General features: G+C 39.3%; 1 long non-coding RNA gene across 1 annotated transcript in view; it reads right to left on the reverse strand.

Moving 5' to 3' along the window:
- Window positions 1-14,343: 14,343 nt before the first annotated feature.
- LOC114057794 overlaps window positions 14,344-15,064 on the reverse strand; it is a 55,650-nt gene continuing 54,929 nt past the window's right edge. Inside the window, exon 4 of the long non-coding RNA XR_003571305.1 lies at window positions 14,344-14,382. This is a non-coding gene — a long non-coding RNA (uncharacterized LOC114057794). The remainder of the gene's footprint in view (window positions 14,383-15,064) is intronic.

The raw sequence follows: 15,064 nt of genomic DNA on the forward strand, positions 1-15,064 counted from the left end.
GCTTGCCTCGGAAGGGAAAAGATACATTCGACAGCCTAGTGCCTGTGCTCTGTCCTTCTAGACTCCAGTGAAGTCGAACTGAACTGCTGAAGAGAGAATATCCTCCACAGCAGAAAGTAAAACTCATATCTTCTACTCTCACACTTATTTCACATGTAGGCACAGCTCAGAACAGAGACGATTTGATATGACTCTATGGGAAGCTTGACTAGTTCTTCCACTGGGCATATTTCTATGCTGTATGCTCATTTTCTTATCGATTTGCTGCTTCTCAGCTGTCCAAAATGAGCTGAGTGAGTTGCAGTACCGGGCAAAACCACGTTAAAGATCATATACACTGAACTGAAACACAGCCTTTGAGAACTGAAAAGAAAGTCATGGGTGACAGCACTAAGGTCTCACAACTTTTTAGATTGGTTGCACAATTCTATAAACACCAAATCCAGACACAGTATTCTTTTACTCCTCTCATACAAAGATGCTCATCTTTTGTATCAAGTGGCAGGATTGGATAGTAGAAAAAAAGAAATGATCAGAAAGCAGGGATTATTCTTTCCGCCTCTGGAAATCAAAGAACACTGTGACATTCCAGAGATATACTGTGATGTTTGCTTCATTTAAGTTCGAAAAACTTGAGGAGACTCCACTTCAGAGTAGATATTGTCCAGTGTTATGTCCAAAGTAGTCAGTGATAATATTCAGAGTTACTTTGAGGAGCATAAAATGAGAAGTGAGACCCTGCATAGATGCCCAGAAAGATTTACAGATACATGCGCCATAGCTACAAGTGCCTTACACTCTCTTTTTAATTTTATTTTTCTATATAGAAAGAATCCATTCTGCTGCTTCAGATTCAGTCTGTTATCAATTAAAAATGTTTTACAGCTCAAGCACAAGATCAGTCAACCAAGGGGCTTCATAAATGTGTTATTTATATAGTTATTTGTTAAAATGAGCTTCACTGCATTATGGAATGTTAAGATAAATTGTTGTGCCCTTTAGATTCATTACAGATGACAAAATGCTAAACAAATCCTAAATAGGTATTCACCTTTCATCACACATGAACATAAATGGTTAGATCTTATCAACAAGGGAGTCATTTTAATCTTCTTCCTTTATTAACCATAGAAGAAAAATTTATCGTTGTTTGTCCTGCCTTTCTCTTTTAAAAAGTCTGATAATCTTTGTTGGGTAGGGTTGTGTGCGTGGGTGTGTGGTTAAAGCAGATCATCTTTCATGTAAGGAGCAAATCAATCTCTAGTGAAGGAAAGCCTAACTAGACTTACTGACTCTGGCCTGCCAGGTACTGTCTCACAGGGAGACTTTAGTTAAGTGTCAAAGGCAAGTTAGCATTTTATAAGGGTACTTTATTGTACAGAAGGAAGGAGTGCATTATCTTATCATCTGGTCCTATAACTTCCTGCTTCATTGTGCTGCTGCAGATAAAAAAAAAAAAAAAAAAAGGATATAAATTTCATCTTCTGTGTCATTAACCCAAAATCTATTAGAATTTTATTAGAAAATAAGTAGCAAGACTGTACAGCTACATTTCCTCCCTTGTGCTGCGCTAAATTGCTTGTGAAAGTGATATATTACAACTCTTACACTGAATACATTGCAAAATATGGAAGAGAAGCCCACATACTGTGTACATTAAATGGTAATGTTAAATTGGCGATGAAGAAATTAACATCTCCCTAAATCTCCAAGCAGGTTCTACGAATTTCTGTTTTGAAGGATAAAGACAGATAAAGATAAATAAAAAAATTGTTTTCATCTAGGACTAAGCAAATGATACTAATAAACTTCCTTGTTGATATGCACAGGTCACAAGCTATTAACCTTTTTTTTTTTTTTCAAGATATCCTTTTTTAAAGAATAACCAAAAAAAAAAAGGGGCTCTTGTATATCTCTGCTTGGGGCAGGCAGTTCCTTTTTTATTAAAAGTCAGAAAAGTCTTCAGAAAGAAAATAGATTTCTGAGCCAAGAATTTAGAGTCTATGAAATGTTATTAATGTTTTTGCAAAACAGAAACAGTCTCAGTTCATTTGGGTTTTAAAATACATATATTGGAAAGCAGAAGTCAGAAGGGATTCAATTTATTCCTGAGTAACTGGTCAGGACAAGGTTAAAAAAAGAGGCAAGTTTTGTATGGACTTCAGGCTCCCTCCTAAAGGGTCAAGTTTTACCCAGAATTGAGCACATGAAGAAACTGCAAAGGGTAGATCCAAAAAACCAAAGAAGTGCATCAGCAAGTAGCAGGCATAAGCCTCTCTTGCGAGCTCTTTGCTCACAGGTAAACTTGGCAGTGTTGATTTTTCTGAGCTAGTGAAGGGAAAACCTCTAATTCTTGTACTGTGAAAACAAACCAAAGTCCTGTCCTTCAGAACATCTGCTGTGAGTCCCACGCTTCACCTTCACAGCAACCTGCAAAGATCCAGAGCAGTTCCCACACACACACCGCAAGGCAATCTCTTCCACCTCGAAATTAGCCCACTCTCCCAGCAGGACCCAGGTAGCCTCTGTAAAGAGCCCGTTTCCAATTCTCCTGCTCCCATGGCTGTGGGTGGTGATGATAGACCGTAAAGCTATCGACCTGCACAAAAGATGACCAGGAGAAATTAAAGTTCTTCAGGCTGAAACTGCAGTTGCAGAATATAACTGACCCATCCAACACTGGCAGCTCCTTTCCAGACACTGAAGATTTGAGCATGTGTAGTGCGACAGGGATTTCAGTAATTGAAGCCGCCTGCAGATGGGACCTGAACCAGCACATTTTCAATCCAATCTTAGTTCAATTTAAACTGGGACTAAAATCCTTCTAGTCTGGGTCCCAGTTCAGGCCCATAATTATCATGATCAGGTCCAGCAATTCCTTGGAGCACTGAATGCTGAAAAATACCGCACTTAAAAATAGGAACAGGCATGTGACAAACGCAAAACTTCCAGGTGCAGCTCAGCCAGAGGGACAATCTTTGCTCCCCCAGCAGCACAGGCACTCTTCACACTTGTAGCAGAGTTCCACAGGGTCCTTGCACCTCTCCCATCTGGCTTGAGAAGATGGAGAGACACTGCAGTGCTGTGTGGATGCTGCTGTGCTGTAGAAATCAAACAGAAGAGAGAGGAAAAAAATAAACTCTGCTATCTGCTTATATCCCAGATGTACAGAAACTCACACATTTATACAGTGATGTACCCCACAGGATTGCAAAGGTTCAAAAGACATATAAAGGGCTCTGCTGCAAAAAAATGCGTTCCTCCCTGTTGCAAAATAAGACACCAAAAGAATAGATCTAACTGAGCACAAAAAGTAACTGAATTAACAAGTACCCATCTGCCAAGCATCATGGCCTTGTATCATAGTGCAGAAATGAGGGCTTCTCCTGCCCGCACTGGGAAAATCCAGGGTTGTGGAGCATCTGAGTAGGGTTAGGAGCAGGAAAAGCTCCAAGTGATGTGGCCTTGTACACCCTAGAAGGTATAGACAGCTCCAGTGTTCAATAGCTCCCCAGCAGAGATGTTACTTTACCGTCAACTCAGCATTTGAAGTGGTAACTATTTGCAGGTTCAGTTCCAAATTGACTACAATGATTTCAAACTTACAGTTTGGTATCTCTCTCTGTTTCAGGAAAAAACAAAGCTTTGAACCAGTTACATGCTCAGAGTTAGTGCTAGGTTACCTGCCTGACTTTGAAGAAATGAGGGGATAAAATACACTCATATATGAAAAATGAAATCCATTTTCCTTCGTTGTTAATGAATCGTACCTCATTCCCTCTGTCCAGAGACAGAAAAAGTGAATGGATCTTCAAAGGTACTGGCATTGCTGTGACTCTCAGAAAGGTTGTTTGTGAGCATTCTTCATCAAAGGGCATTTCATCTCTGCCAAAACAGTGTCAGGCTGGGTCATGTGCTATCAAGACAACTTTAACTTGGGCACACTTCTTCAAAAGACACTGAAATGATTTACATTTTTCCTTCCTAAATCAGCATTTTCAGTATAATTTGTGTCAGTGCCAACTTCCTCTCAATCTTCACCTCTATTTCTGGCCCACCTTTGTGTGCTCCTGAATACCACTTGCATGCCAAGAAACCCATATTGATGAATGCAAGGTTTGTTCAGTTTAGTAGAGGAAACTATATTGTACAGCCCTCTATGTAACCTACACTAAAAATCTATCTAGCATTGACTTATATCTTTCATGAATAGGAGTTATTTTTCTGAACAGGATACTTTCTTTACAAATGGCACATACCCCAAACCTGGACTTTTTTTTTCCTCGTTGCATCATATTAAGCAGGTTTATGCCAAGATGACAGAAAGTGACACACTATGACCTCTATTCTGCCAGGAGGAGACTGAGACTTGATGTAGACCCAGATACTTTCGTGGTTATTTCACACTCATTACTGCCCTTTACTGCTGATATTATTTTCTCTGACTGGTTAACTTTTCCCATCCACGTGTCTCTTCCTTCAAGGCGAATTATTAAACAATTCATTTAGTTTGTTTAAGGGCTGCTGGTTTGGTTTGGGGTTGTTTTCCCTTTCCCAGAAATACATTTAATTTACCTTGCATTACAGTGTGCAGCAGAAATCACAGTGCAATTTCAGGAGGAATTAACAGGCAAGCACTCCACACTATTCATATCTCACAGAACCTGATAATAAGTTATTACTCCTCACTCTCAAAGGGGCAAACGGAGCCCTGAGAAGTAATTGCTGAGGTATTCCAGTGCTTCTGCAGACACAATGGTGTGAGTGTTTCCAGTGTGGCTCAGCATACTATCTTCACTTACATTTACTGCCAATGCCAAGCACACAATATGAGGGCACTAAAGTCCTTTCAGATGTTGATGACTCACACTCTTTAAATATGTCACATGCCCGGACAAATCCACCTTCCCATAGAAGGCACCAAATGCCATTAGATGAAGCAGATGTTTCTAGGCAACCTGACCATGACCGCAAAGTGACCCTCATCTATTTCGGATTTATCAAATCATCAAAGGCTCCTGTTCCTGCCAATAGGACTTGGGGCTGGCAATTCAAAGAGGTCATTATATAATGACCAGCTGCCTGAGCCAACTAAGGCAGAAAATACTGCCATCAGGGGATCAGGGCTGTTCCTGAGGGAAAAGGAGCCCAGTGGAACTGAAGGGACACAGAACAGCCAGTATACTCTCCTACCAGGGTGATGACCTACCACATCTGAGAAGAGGGAGCCCAGTGACTGTGACAGCCATCAACCAGCCATCAGACAAAGTGAATGAGTCAGACCTGGGGTCTATCCAGAAAGACCTTTTTAGGAACAGGGGGAAGCAGGACCTGACGGGAGCATAGGTCTGGGGTCCTTCCAGAAAGTCCATCAGGAAGCCAAGACAGAAGGAAACTGAGCAACTCTCAGTGCTTCTCAGCCAGGACTGGGGACTTGTACTGAAATGGAACTCCTTGTCCCATGCAGGGGATGCATGAGTGGTAATAGCAATAGAGGCATTTGGGTGCCCTTATGGCCCAGGCAGCACCCTTCCCCTTTCAAAGGACAGTAAATACCAAGGTTAGTCAGCCAGCTTCTACAGTGTTTTCCCATTGTAGACACACCAGAACACAGGTAATCACAAACATCTGGATGTTAGCAACTTCAGTCAAACACATGTCACATCATAGTAAATCAGATACCAGATATCAACCACAGTGTCAAAACCTGACATTTAGGCAAAGAAAATTCACTCAGCCTTTGCAATATTATTCCAATAAAATCCTGGATCCCCCAAACCGAGCAACATTTTACCATAGACAACACACAGCCCACTTACAAAGATACCTCACTGGCAATCACAGAAGTACTAATAATGTCAAAAGGACAAGGTGAAATACAGAGGAGGTAGTACTCCCAGACATTTACTCAGTAACCTATCAGGAGTGTTACATATTAATTATTTTGGGAAACAAGAGGTTAGTAATAAAAAAAACTATCTGGTAAGTATTGTAGCAGTTTATTAGAAATGTGAACTATGTCAAGCCCCTTATTGCAATCACAAATTGAATAACATCTGTAGATATGAGGTAGAAATCAGAGCAGATGACTGCACAGAAAAGACTATTTATGGAGTGCTCAGGCACTAAGAAACTGCTCAGCCAACAGTCCTTTTCTGCTTGAGTGCCATTTCCAAGCGCTTTATATTTTGCTCTCAGAGACTTACACAATCAAAGCCTGGAGTTAAGATGATGGTTCCACATCAGGCAAGAAGCTAAAGGTAGCTTTCAATCCCTGTACTAGGCACATTCTCTTTCAAAATACATTCCTCATCTAGTTTACCAAATATGTACCACAAACACCTCCGATTTATCAGTAGGGAGGAAAATGCTTTGATATATCACATGTCCTGTCACCTTTGAGAGTTTTACAGCACCATGGTACCTCACCAGTTCTAGTGTAAACAGGGCCAGCTTCCAAAAAAGGCAAAATCAGGAATTAGCTTGGGCAACAAGCACCTGGAAAGTGCAAATTTCCTACAAAATCAGGCACTGATGCTGTCCCTGTGTAGGAAGGATGAGGCTGCCTGGAGTAGGCATCTCCACAGCATCAACTGCTTTCCCAGTTGTTCCTCTGCATCTTCCCCTGCTTCCTTACCCTCCCTTACCCATCCTCTCTTCAGAAGCTGCCTGTCCTCCCAGTCCTGCTATTGCTGACACTGCCCAGAAGATCAGAACAGGTTCTTGGAGTGATGGGCAAGAATTGCTACACTGAGTTTGGCGGAAATTTGCTGATGCAAAAGCAGTCTTCAGTGATACCACGCAGCATGCTACTGTAACCCCAGTAATGACTGACTTGGCAAATTTCTTTTCCAGACAATCTAGCTCAAAAATAGCAAGCAGACTCTCTTTTTGTATTGTTTACCTACTAGGAAGCACGGGATAAATGAAGCATGCACATGCATGTGCACAACTTTTGTATATTGGGAAAGTTACCTGTCCTTCACTTTCTCATTTATTAAACCCTTACTTTGACAGGCTCTTGCACACATGCTTGGACAATTTTTAGAAGTATCATCAATCTAACTGCAGTTGAGTTGCTCTCTCGCCCCCCTGTTCAGACTTTGACTGAACAGTTTCTTTTAATAAATGAGTGATATGGCTGGGTGTTATCAACCTACTGTAACATTTAATAGATATTCATAACATATATTAATCATTAGGAAGTTTACAAAGGATTCAATCCTGCAAGGTGTGGAGAACACTCGATTCTCCTTGAAGTCAGTGAAAGCAGAAAGGAGGAGATTTTTGTCCTTCCAGGTACAAGTGCCAAGTCTCCTTCTGGACATTAGAATAGCGAGCACAGTTCTCTGAAGTAAATGCATGTGTATATTAGTTTGTCTTACCAGTACCTTGTTCCTTGTGGACAGAATGATTTTTATTTTAAAAAATTGCCAAATTTATCCCAGGTACAGAAATCTGTGCTCAAATAGAACTTTCTGCATTTCCTCTGAGTGCTTTGAATCAGAGAAATACTGCCAAGCAGATAAACACCCAAATAGAGAACGGCAATGTACACCCATACAGAAAATGACAATGTTCACATTCCTATACAGAAGTCAGAATTATGAACTTTGTGAATTGAAAACCAACCAAGTATATAAGAACACTAACACAGCTTCCTAAAATTTACCAACCTATTAAAGTGAAATACAGATTTACAATTAAGATTTATGGGAGCCAACTAGAATGAATTTCAATCAGTTTTATTTCAAAAGCTTGTAGGATCCTGCTCATCATTTATATGAAATTATCAAACCTAACCTCATTACTGTTATTTCTTCCCTTTATTTGGATTTTAAGAATTAAATTCCAATTCCTAACATAAAATAGAAGGGAAAGCAAATAAGAATGTTTAATCCTAATAAAATATTGTTTGTTGGTCTGGGTTTTTTTTCCACAACAGGAAGATGGCACAGCTGAAATACACATAACTCAGTTCACTAAATACCCACCAATTTTGCTGGTTTATTTACAGATGTATTCATGCCCTGACTGCTGTTCAGCCACTTCTTGATGTCATATTGTAATGTCAGATGTTTCATGAAAGATTACAAAAGATGCCATCAAATACTGTATACCACAGGAGATGACCTTCTTTTCCCTCAAACAGAATCTTAGTTCTGTAGCTCATTTTCATCTTGAAAAAAGTGATTTTCAGTACCACCTGCAGACTTGCAGCTGAGTCTGGTAATCTGCTTCTTCACTATCAGACTGAAGAGGTTATGGGTAAGGTCTTTGTTTCTCCACAGATTATACTGAACTAGCCTTTTTTCTGAGAGGAAAGTCTTGACTAGTGTGTGTGCCTTCTTCATAAGCAGTACTGAGACTCAAGTGCCTGAATGTTGGAAAATCCAAGTGAATTTAAACATGATAAGAAGTATATACTATCTCTTAAATCATCAGTTAATGAAAAATCACTGGAAACCAATTGTCATGGTTTAGGAATGGCACTTCCCAATTTAGCATCCCACTCCACCCACTCAAATGAGAGTCTCCCAAGCCAGAGCTGCTTGCTTGCTTCCCCCTGCCTTTCTCTCCCCCTTCCAGTTCCAGAGATGAAGCTGAGAACTGGAGGCATAAAAAGGTGAAAATTACCAGTTGAGATAAGAATAATTTACTGGTAACAACGAGATAACAAACAGTAAGGGCAACAATGTTAATAACAAAAGGTATAAGACAAAGAAACAACTTAGGTGGAAAAAATGCAACAAAATAACAATGGTCTCTTCCCCACCCCACCTGGAAACAAACCTCTACTCCCGTCCCTTGTAAGTGACTGTGAGATGGAATCAAAATTAGGATCTGACCATGCTCCCTTCCTGGCTACTGTAAAAAATTAACCTTCTCCTGGCTGAAACTAGGACACAAGAACAGTTGGTTTTTTCCCAGAAACCAGGAGACTGAACCTAAAACTAGGTACAAACCTAGGAATGGGATACTTGGGCAGCTGAAGGGGGTAACGCTATGGCCTCTGACCAGTATGAATAACTATATTCAAAATTATTTTCCTTTTCCAGCTTCTGTATTTATGCTTTGGGTTCATTTGTTTGCAATGTCCTATGTTATAATTGTTTTGCCTCTATAGCTCATGAAGAAATGTCAAACTAGATTTTACTGTAAACTTGCAGAATATTTAACAACCATGCAAAAACTTCACCCTCTTCTGGCTTCTATATGTTAATGTCTCCTTGTCTCCTTCAACATAATATAGGTTATTTTAGGGGTTCTTTACCTCTGGACATGCTTTCAAATCTCATTATGCAAATCCAGTACATGACACATAGGCAAAAAGAATATATTCAAGTTATTAAATGAGAAACCTGAATTATTTTCAAGGAGATAGATACGCAGTAATAGAAATTAGAACTGTAAACTGAGAATCAATTTTCCAGCTGTCAGTTTAACAAACAATAATGAAAGTTTTTAATCAATTCTGTTGGCTACCTGATGTTTCCTTCAGCAAGAGGCATTCTTCACACCAGTTCTTGGGAGAAGAGATGACAAAACCCATATATGTGGGCAGAATGCCTGTAACAGGAGGCATCTGCTAGCAGCAGGACCCTGGAAGATCCCAACTCTGATGCCCTGAAAAGGGGTCAAGCAGCAAGTGCAGGATGTCCCATCCTGAATGAGAAGAGGAAATGGGTGAACTATAATCAGAGAGCAGAAAAAAGCAGAGAGTGCCAATAGGTTGTAGTTATAACTATCATTTTGAACTATTGCTGCCTTTTTTAATTATTCAACTTGGATTACAATTACCAGCCAAAATCAACAATCCTAATAACAGAGCTCAGAGCCTTCCAATGAAACCAATTTTTTAAGTGTTTACAGCCGGACCATACAACCCTGAAATTTAACAGGAAATCTTATTAACAGGAAAACTTTTTGGACTATAGGTTGTATACCAGTGTATTCATAGCCTAGAACCATGGGAGTAAGAAGGTTACAGTGAGGACAGTAGAAGTTTTCTTTTGAAATATGAACTACATTCTTACCAAAGTGGCAACCAGTTTCATGTCCTGCTTTGCTGTAGAGCCTAGCTTAAGGCAACTGAGCGTCTCAAGATGAACCAAAGCCTGAAGTTTTCCAAAGCAGTGAACAGTTTTTAAAGGAACACGTCTGACTCCTAACTCACTGAAAACTGTCTCATGTATACAATAAAACTTGTCAAATTTCATAAATATTTTGCAACTAGGGCAGGAGTATTTTGAAGTCTACCTGCTATATTCATTCAGTACCACAGGCTCATACAGGATGCAAAAAATCCATTTTGAGCTTGTGAGAAGTGATAACAAGCATATTTTGAGCACCTAAGTGGAAATCAAGTCCAATTAATCTTTTTTTTTTTTTCCTGCTAAATAACATGTCTTTCACTTCACAGTTGCTCTTGAGAATGAATCTCATCTTGAAAGGAAAACAGAAACAGAGAGCAAAAAGTTAAAGAAAATCAACCTGGAATGACTTCAAGAGTACATCTAAACTATTTCCCCAGTCAACCATACCTAGGCCATGCCTGACAGAGAAGTTCCTCAGGTGGAGATCCCACATCTTGTGCTAAAGTTTTCCTGCTAAAACTTTCAACATGAATCCCCATTACACCAATTATTTCTTGTTATTTCTTGTTCTACCCATAGAACGTGAAGGGAATACTTTTTTCCTCTCCTTTAAGTTGTGCAAAGACTGGTTTTTTTCCCAGTAATATTCTTGTTTCTTAACTCAGCCACACCAATTTCTCGAGCTTTTCTTCATTAATCACATTGTCTGCTGCTACAGTTACTGTTTTCAGCAATCTCTACAGTTGAGCCAGGTATTTGTAAAAAGTTAGTACCCAAACCTGGGTGTAATATTCCAAAGGAGCCTTTACCAAAACTGAATGGAACAGGGGTTCACAACAAAATTACCTTTTTTTATCCTGTTCACTAGGTAATTCACTGTGATGGGAGATTCAGCCTAATCTCCTCCAATGAGGAGGATACTCAGATATCCAGCCTCTTATTCTTTCTCTGTGCAGATGTAAGATTATTCCTATCCAAGTCTATCTTGAAATTCTGGTTGTTGAACTGCTGCTTTAGACTGCATTTACTCTCAAACTCTTTCTGAAAACAAATCCTTTCCTACAGTATGTTCCTTAAATGTTGTTATCATATGAAAGTTCACAAAAAATACTGAAAAGTGATAGTGAGCTTTTGATAACTACCTTCTAAATGTAGTTTTCCAAACAGTGTCCCACTAGTCTTACAATAATTAAATCTATAAAGTGTTTTCTTAGCTAGTTTATAAAATGCTATGAGAAATAATACCAGAATTTATCAGGAGAAAGCAACATGTCCCAGCCTGTTTCTTTATTTGTTTATTTATTATTTAGTTACAGAAAGAAATTAGATGACTGACATAATTTGTTCTTGGCAAATCCATAATGGCTGTTAACTCATTTCCTCATCATCTTCAGGTTTTTAAAAACACTTTGAATATTTGTTCCACTATTATTCCAGAAACCAAAGCTAAGCAGACGACACCATGATTTTTAGTTCCTCATGTCACTCTTTTTCAAAGGCAAACACTATGGTTTCTGTTCTTCAGTCTTCTGGAAGCCTATGCATATTCCAAGAATTATCAAAGATGATCACTAATAGCTCTAAGGTTGTTTCCATAAGGCTTCACATCATAGTGAATTTCATCAGACATGAAATCTGTTTTCTTCCTGAAAATACCCAAGAGCTAAATACTCTCTAAATGACCTATCTCCTACCCAATTATTTTCTTCTAAGGTTAGTTTGTTAAATTTAAGAGCACAGCTGACCACCTTACTGACGCACACAAAAAAACCACCAAAACCACTAAACTTTTCAACCATTTCAACCTCAGCTTTTGGCATCTTACATTATTATTCTTTTAATAGTGAACCCAGTTTCCTCTTTGGTATTTTTCCCACTTCTAACATACTTGCAGAAAGTTTTCTTGCTAGCCTTTCTGTTCCTTGCTACTTTAAAATGGTGATTGTAGTGAATGTGGTAACTCAAGCCTTAATTCAAACAGCTGGCATAAGAAGTATGTGGTAAATTGTATTATTTTCAAGTGCAATTCCGGTCAGCTGAAGCAAGTGGCTGCACAGCTGCCTGACTTGCAGCAACCACTGGCCTTTAGGGTGCATAGTGGAGCTTGTAGTTGTAAATGTTCGCAAGCGGAATGAGATTTGGATTCATGTCATCTGCCAAGAAGAGGCACCATCAAAGAGATCAGAAGAGCAGATAGCACTGTAATGTATGTCACTGCATCATCTCCCTTCTCCTCTTGTTGTGTGCACTGGAGGTCAAATGTAACACTGAAAAGTGGGATAATGACTCATTCAGTGGGCTGCACCTTGTGTGCCATCCCACTCTGTCATACGCACCTTCAGCTGCCCTTGCTGCACCTGCTGATGAGTGCAGGCACTGTCAGTCTCTTTCTGCCCACAGCCCCAGGCAGACCCAAAGGTGGATCAGCTGGCTCCATTTCTCTGTTTTCTTCTCAATTCCTCTGTCTGTAAATAATGGAATATCTCTCTCCACCATACCTCCCCCTTTCTCCGAGCAATGAAATAAGAGCTGTGTCAGGGCAGCTAGTCCTTTCTTTGCTCTGATTGAACAATAATGAAAGGATGGGAAACAAAGACTAGCAACTTTTGAGATTAATCCCCCTTCTGTTCTCAGCTGTCAGACTTACTTATTTTTTCCTTTTTTCAGCTAAATCAGGTCATTATACTACAAATCTTTACTCTGAATGAAAGATTAAACTCAGGTATTTTATTTTCATCAAGGCATAATATTCAGCACAGAATAATTGGTTATAGTTTCATCTGGATATTTGTATGGGGCCTCCTATCAAATTCCACTAAACCCTTACTGACTCTTTCCATTTTGTTGAATTCCTTAGGATCTTACTGTAGTAGACCCAGGCAAACAGAATCTTGCGCTCAATTATACCTATCTTCACATCTGAGATGTCATGTTTTCACAAAGCGTCTTTAAACAATTAAGAGAATTAAAAGGTCTTCAGGGTTGCTTTGTAATACAAACAGTAAAAGAAGAGGAAAAATCCATAAGCTAAGTGTTTTTCCTTGACATAGTATTTTTTTTGCTATAATGAAAAGGAAGAAAGAGGAAGAGAAAAAAAAAAAAAAAAGGTAGGAAATAAGAAATTACTTTCAGACTACATTTAAATGCTTCAAAGCCAACAATAAACACACCAGTTAAACCAGAAGACCTAAAAGGCGTAAGGTCATCAAAATCAAGACTCATTGAGCCAGTGTATTAGGATAGGTGTAATTTCTACTTTCTCAGTATGAAGAGTGCTATACGGTATAGAGGGAGCAGAGCTCATGCTGATATAAAATTAAAACCAAAAAATATTCAGTCTATTATGGTGATCTTATGAGAAGCAGGCGGGTTTCTCACACATTAGTAAACTCTCTGGTGTGACTGTTGGCTCTACCTTAATGTTTCTTACTTTACTGTTTACTTTATTGATAGTGCCTTTTTTTAAAAGACCTTATCACAGGGGGAAAGTATTTTCTCAATCAAGAAAAGCTGGCTTTATGCCACATCTTCTTTACCTAAAATCGATCCAACAGTAGCTTTGAGATTTAATTTAAACAGGGAAAGACAAAGCATGACAAAAGCACAGGGCATAACAACCCAACATGGGCCTCCACGGAAGCACAAGAAGTTTCTGCTGTGCAAACAAATCAGGACATTTTTAGACCTATAGTGTTTCTGTTCATGTTTCGCTTTGCTTTCTTTCAAAAAAAATACTATCAATTTAGAAGTAAAAGGCCACTATAAAATTCTTCTTTAGAGCTAATAAAAGGCAATGGGATCAACAGATATTTGTAGGGCTTGAAAAGTTAGGCCTCATATTAATTCGTAAAAATATTTTTTAAACATTTAAGGTTATTTCTCTCAGAGGTATCAGATGTTTATGACATAAAGGTCATGGAAGGAGTTAATATCAGACTAGGTCCTGCACAGGCTATTTTGTTGACTCCTTTGCTCTCTTATGAAAAAGTAGCATTTCAGTCACATTTTTTGTATATGTAGTGCAAAGGTAAATTTAGTCCTTGCACTCTATGATAGAGAAAGTCCATTGACTTTGGGTAGGAGAATCTTAATGAGAATTTCCAGAAATATTGCTTCAATCAGCAGTGGCACAAACAAGTTTGACAGGTACAAGGCAAGCAGTGTCCTCTGAATGTGGAAATCTACAACTCACCTCTTCTTCTGGCTTCTTATGTCTTGTCTGATTAACACCTCTGAGTGTTTTTTTCTTTGGTTGAGCTTTGATTTTCTCTTTCATGTGCCACTGCTGGGAAACAAAATACTCCATCATGAGAAACATACCAAGAAATAAGAAACAGAACAAGTACAATGTCCCAGTGACAGCAGTGGGAAAGCGTTGCTCAAAGCATGATGCTGGGCTGGGACTGGAGATTCAATGATGGCACCTCAAAGTCACTGCTCAGGTAGGACCAGGGAAAGCCTTTTGCAGAGATCACCAGCATCCATGATCCTAAAAAGCCAAACCAGCATTTACATCCAAAGTAATGAGGGCCTTCACCATCAGTGAGAGAGTGGGTGAGCCATATGGAGGAATAAGTAAGGAAATTAGGACAGATAAAAAATATTTTCAAATATGTCTCATAAAATACTTGGTCTTCTGGAAATTTTGAATTTTGCTCCTCTGTATTTTTTGCTGAAGAGGTATGAAAGGCAGGCCTCTTGTATATAGCACCAGGGGTAAGGAAGACTCTTTTTCTTGGGAAGAGAGGTGGAAAAAGGAAAAAGGGTGAAGAGTTCTTGCTGACTGGCTGCAGCTCAGCTGGCATACAGATGGGGATAAGAGAGGGTAGTCATCAGGAAGAGCCATCCCAGCACCCATGTGTGACACCAAAACCCTGTCCTGTCACATAAACTGCATAAGAGGACTTACGCTGAAGTGAACAAGAGCTCCCATGGATGTACAGAGCGTCTGTTATTCAGGTTGGTTA

The sequence above is a fragment of the Empidonax traillii genome, unplaced genomic scaffold (assembly GCF_003031625.1).
Source record: "Empidonax traillii isolate 1590-97213 ecotype Southwest subspecies unplaced genomic scaffold, ASM303162v1 scaffold147:size910788, whole genome shotgun sequence".
Lineage (NCBI taxonomy): Eukaryota > Metazoa > Chordata > Aves > Passeriformes > Tyrannidae > Empidonax > Empidonax traillii.